At 39.1% G+C, this 6,090-nt stretch overlaps 1 pseudogene; it reads left to right on the top strand.

Annotated features, from left to right (window-relative positions):
• Positions 1-2,392: 2,392 nt before the first annotated feature.
• Positions 2,393-2,905, top strand: LOC102428555 (annotated as a pseudogene).
• Positions 2,906-6,090: the final 3,185 nt, after the last annotated feature.

The following is a 6,090-nucleotide window of genomic DNA, read 5'->3' as shown; positions in this document are numbered from 1 at the left end:
ACACCAAGACACATCATAATTAAATTGGCAAACACCAATGACAAAGTAAGAATCTTAAAGGCTGCCAGAAAGAGACAGAAAGTTACCTATAAGGGATCTCTCATTAGACTATCAACTGATTTCTCAACAGGAACACATCAGGCCAGAAGGGAATGAAATATACAAAGTGATGCAAAGCAAGGGACTGAATCCAAGAATATTATACCCAGCAAAACTATCATTCAAAGTTGAAGGTGAAATCAGGAGCTTCACAGATAAAAAAAAGTGCTAAGAGAGGTTATTACCACCAAGCTAGCAATGCAAGAAATGCTAAAGAGACTGCTGTAAAAAGAAGAAATAGGAAGGGAAGAAGGAACACAGGCATAAAGAATAAAAATGGTGACAAACAAGTATATATATATTAGCCTAAGTGACCATTCGACTATTTGACCAGTAGGTATCACATGCACTGACCACCAGGGGGCAGATGCTCCATGCACAGGCATGGAAAAATGAAACAGACTGATGAATCTCAGAGGGAAAGGGGGAGGGGAAAAGGCAGGAAGAGATTAACCAAAGATTTTATATGCTTACTAGCAGCCTGGTGCATGGATTCATGCACCAGTGGGGTCTCTCAATCTGGACATTGGGGATCGGGCCAACACTGGCAGTCCGACATCCCCTGGTAAGTCCCAGATTGCAAGAAGGCATAGGCCAGGCTGAGGGACACCACTTGTGCACGAATCTGTGCACTGGGCCTCTGGTCAATAATAACCTTAAATGTAAGTGGACTAAATGCTAAAATCAAAAGACATAGAGTAGCTGAATGGATAAGAAAACATGACCCATGTATTTGCTGTCTACAAGAGACCCACCTCAGAACAAAGGACTCACACAGACTGATAGTGAAGGGATGGGAAAAATTTTTCAAGTGAATGGAAATTTAAAAAAAAAAAAGGTTGGGGTAGCAATACTTATATCTGACAAATTAAACCTCAAAGTGAAGGCCATAACAAGAGATAAGGAAGGCCACTTCATAATACTAAAGGGAGCAATTCAACAAGAGGCTATAACTGCGAAACATATATGCTCCCAATACAGGCGCACCCAAATACATAAAACAACTTCTGAAAGATATCAAGGGAGAGATCCACAATAATACAGTCATAGTAGGGGACTTTAATACCCCACTAACACCACTGGATAAATCCTCTAAACAAAAAATCAACAAAGAAACACCAATCCTAAATGACTCATTAGATCACATGGAATTGACACTTCAGAACATTTCACCCAAAGCTTCAAAACATGCATTCTTTTCAAGTGCACATGGGACTTTTTCAAAGATAGACCACATATTGGGACACAAAAACAGTCTCTCCAAATTCAAGAAGATACAAATCATATCAAGCATCTTCTCAAATCACAAGAGCATAAAATTAGAAATCAACTACAATATAAACAATGAAAAAAAATCAAACACTTGGAGGTTAAATAGCATGCTATTAAACAATGATTTGGTTATCAAAGAGATCAAAGAAGAAATAAAAAGCATCCTGGTAACAAACTACAATGAAAACACAACAATCCAAAATCTATGGGACATAGTGAAAGCAGTCCTGAGAGGAAAGTTCAAAGCTCTATAGGCCTACCTCAAAAAAACAAGAAAAAATGATAATAAATTATCTAATCCTACAACTCAAAGAATGATAAAGAGAGCAACAAGAAAAGCCCAGAGTAAGCACAAAGAAGGAAATAATAAAGATCAGAGCGAAAATAAACGACATAAAGACCAAACAACAACAACAACAACAAAAAAAAACAATACAAAAGATCAATAAAACCTAGAGCTGTTTTTTTTGAAAGGATAAACAAGATTGATGAACCTCTAGCCAGGCTCACCAAGAAGCAAAGAGAGAGGACCCATATAAACAAAATTAGAAATGAAAGAGGTGAAGTAACAACACAGCCACAGAAATACAAATGATTATAAAATATACTATGAACAACTTTATTCCAACAAACTGGACAACCTAGACAAAATGGACATCCTATATACTAAAAGCCCAGCGATGGCAAAAGGACCAGAATGACAAGAGACCAGAACCACCAAGGCCCCTTGCAAGTGGTTAGGGGCCATCAGGCAGGCAGGTGAGTGTTTAGGGGTGATGAGGCAGGCAGGTGAGTTGTTAGAGGCGATGAGGAAGGCAGGCAGAGCCCCACATGATTGATCGCCTCAAAGAGGGAGACCCAGGCCACCCACCACTGCCTGCTGGAGGGAAGGTTAGTGGCTGTGATGGGAGGAGCTTAGGGTGGTGGACGCTGCAGGGCGGGGCTGGTGCCACAGTGGCTCCTGAGTGGCATGGCGCCTGCAGCCTGGCCCAGGGGTCGCCACCTCTGCCCGTGGCTTCTGCAGGGCTGAACTGCCACTTCTGCTATGATGCCTGGGCAGATCCCAGACCCTTCCATTACTATGGGCTCTCTGCCAGGACTCGGCCCCCTGACCGGACTCCCCAGCTCAGCCCTGACTGCAGAGGAGCTTAAATATGTTGACATCCACAACATTGGGGCCATGCTCGCCACTTTGCACTTCCTGGAGGTGAAACTGGGCAAGAAGCCTCAACCTGTGAAAAGTGAGCTAGATGAGGAAGAGGAGTGGAGGAAAAGGCGCTGGGAAAAGAACAAAGTGACAGCAGATGCCGGAACAAGAAGAAGTAGAGGACGGAGTTTCTGCAGGGGGAAATCTGAGTGGCTGGAGCTCATGAATGCAGAGCTGAAAACCCTAATGGAGGAGCTAAAGCAGGAGCGGAAGCAGCTCATCCTGATGCTCAACCGGCATCACCCCACCTGCATTGTCAGGACCGACAGCGTTAAGACCCCCAACTCAGAAGGCAACCCACTGCTGGAGCAACTGGAGAAGAAATGATCATGGGCTGGAAGGAGGAAGAGGAGGAGGAGGAGATGAGGAGAGGGAGGTGGAGGAGGGTCCCAGAGGGCTCTTCCTTACTGCATGAAAAACTCTTCAATGAGGCTCAGCACAGCCAGCATCGGCTGGGGGTTTTGGGAAACTCACATCAGACACACCAGGGGAAGAAACTCAGGCTGATGAAATCCAGGACCAAGTGCTGAGACCAAAGTAGTCCTGAGGGGGGCCTGTTCTGCCTGGGGCCAGGCTTGCAGGTGGCAGGACAGAGGCTCTGGGCTGGAGAGATGCCCAACCAGGCAGCTGTGGGCACTTCTCCGGCCTCTCCGCCAGGGCACCCACCCAAAGGACCTCCAAGCCGCCAGGAAAAGCCACGAGTTGCAACCAAAATTAGGCTGAGTATGGAACTCAGAGTGAAACTGCAATCTGCTTGCCCCCAGCCCTGACCCTGACCCTGACCCTGACCCTGACCCTGACCCTGAGCCTGATGCAAGGCTGGAGAAGGGCACAGTGCCAGGCCCTGCTGTACCCACCCACCATGGTCCAGCTCAGTCCTGCCTGGAGTGGCAGCCGGGGTGCACCCTCGCTGGCCCTGCTGGGGTTGCTGTGGGCACGAAACATGGGGATAATTTGACATATTAAATCGATACAGAATATATAGAGTGGCAGCTGGGGCGCACCCTCGCTGGCCCTGCTGGAGTTGCTGTGGACATGAGGCATGGAGATAATTTGACATATTAACTCGATACAGAATATATAACTGTAATTTAAGAGGGAATCTTTAAGGTCTATGACAAACGTGAATATATGCAATTTATTCAATAGATATAATAAATAGTTTCAGATAAATATTTTATTGTACTGCCATCTTATCAAATTATTTAAAATATGAATTGATGCTGAATGTACATTAGTGAATCATTATATTTATGTAAGCTTAACTTTCAGATAGAAAACAGTATAAAACATCTAAAGTTGAATCTGAAGCATGTTTCAGATTTTTAGGCTTCAATGGAAAGGTCAAGAGCTCAAAATTGTGTCAGCCAAGTTCCAATTATTTTTGCATACATCATCATATTTTTAGTATTATATATTTAGCATTGTAAGTTTCAGAAAATGAGAAAGCCATCTCTGCATTTTTTATTTTTTTATACAAAGGAACATCTCCTGATTTGGATTCTTATCAATTGATAGCCTTAACTTCATTGCTATGTAAGACGATGGAAGAAATAATTTATCATATTCTGTCATTCTTTCTAGAGAAGAATAATCTTCTTCCTCAGTATTATAGTGGCTTTCAGGCAAATCAATCAACCATAGATCATGTCATAAGACTGTCTTCTGATGTTAATAAAGCATTCTGTAATAAAGAATTTTTATGTATTTTATTTATAGACAGTAAAAAACTATAATAGCCTGTTTAAAAAGAACTATAATACCTGTATTTTCTGATAATATTATAGTTTAAAATTTTTAGTTGTATGGTTTTCTTTGTAAAGAATAAATATTTGAATATACCAACTTGTTTTTTTCTCATTGATTTTTAGAAAATTATTTAAGAAAATTTATATTTAGGAAATATGGAGACAATATTGTTATGCTGTATCTTGGACATTTTCTTATAGATGATACAGTATATTTATTTATATGCTTTTTTCCTTGAGCATGCTCATACAATTACTAATATTACTCTTAAGAAAAATGGAGCCAAAACCGGTTTGGCTCAGTGGATAGAGCGTCGGTCTGGGGACTGAAGGGTCCCGGGTTCGATTCCGGTCAAGGGCATGTACCTGAGTTGCGGGCACATCCCCAGTAGGAGATGTGCAGGAGGCAGCTGATCGATGTTTCTTTCTCATCGATGTTTCTAACTCTCTATCTCTCTCCCTTCCTCTCTGTAAGAAATCAATAAAATATATTTTTTTAAAAAAATGGAAAATTTATAATAATAAATCATTCCATTTTAGTACTTGCCACATAAAACAATTTCTCTTGTAATTTTATAAAACGTGATTATATTACAGTGTAAAATTTTTTGAGAAGAAAAAAATGACATATTAATTTCTATGATAATACCAAACTTTATATCAAATGGAGACACTTTTCTGGTTAGATATTCTGTAAAGTGAGTAATTTAAACTATCTATGGATATTTTCAGGCCAACTATAATTCATTACATCCACATGACTAATGATAAGGAAAGAATGACATTTGCTACATAATTGAAATATTTAGGAATATTACTGAATAATGACTTATCTTGGCATCATTACATTCAGCTTTATATTTGAACAATACATGTCCTAAGTAGAAATAGAAGCATCAAGAATCTTTTATGAAATAAATAATAAATTCTCTTTTCTATTGTTTGGAACTCTGGTAATAGTTATTTAATTATATGGGTCAAACATTTAATTCTGTGCTGGAATTGGATTGATATGTTTAATTCTATTCAATGTTAAGCTATTTTGATAGTCCAAAAAGTAAAAGGTGAACCATTAGGATCCTTGCTTCAAAAAATAGCTAAAGGAACTATATTTGCAAAATTTTATTTCATGGAAGCAGAAGACAAGAAAAATGTCTAAAAACATACACACTATGTTTAACATAGTCACATCCATAAATGACATACAATATTAAGATTTATTTTTTTTCTGTTTTTGTTTATACCTATGGCTTCAGAACTAAGGTCAGATGGAAAAACTGAAAATTGTCTGACTATATCTCACTTATTAAATAATAATTTAAATTATTAGTGAGAGAATTGTACCTAATAATAACCTAAATATTTTTAAAATTCACTTATTTTATAAGCTTTATCAAATGGGGCTAATTTGTTGCACTGTTTAATACTACTGAATTTATAGCTAGTTTATCATGTATTGTTTATTTATATGCAGTTAACCAGGTTATTTTTCATTTTAGCTTATTTTGCTCTTTGAATACCACAAATAGCATTGTTTTCCTCAGAGAGTTATCTGACAGTAGCTGAGGTTTTAAAGTCAGTTAGGTTGTTAGATTACTTATCAGGATATACTGGTGAGTTATTTCATGTCCTTATGGGACTGAATTAGATTGCTAAAGTACAACCTTTACAATCTATCACTTTTTCAGGTCTTTTAAGTGCCATTGATATCATCCTGGAAATTTCAATCACCACGGTGAGGATTGGCTTTGGGAATTATTGATG

Source organism: Myotis lucifugus, unplaced genomic scaffold (assembly GCF_000147115.1).
Source record: "Myotis lucifugus unplaced genomic scaffold, Myoluc2.0 scaffold_660, whole genome shotgun sequence".
Lineage (NCBI taxonomy): Eukaryota > Metazoa > Chordata > Mammalia > Chiroptera > Vespertilionidae > Myotis > Myotis lucifugus.
The sequence above is the reverse complement of the archived record's forward strand: the minus strand, read 5'-3'. Positions and strand labels throughout refer to the sequence as shown.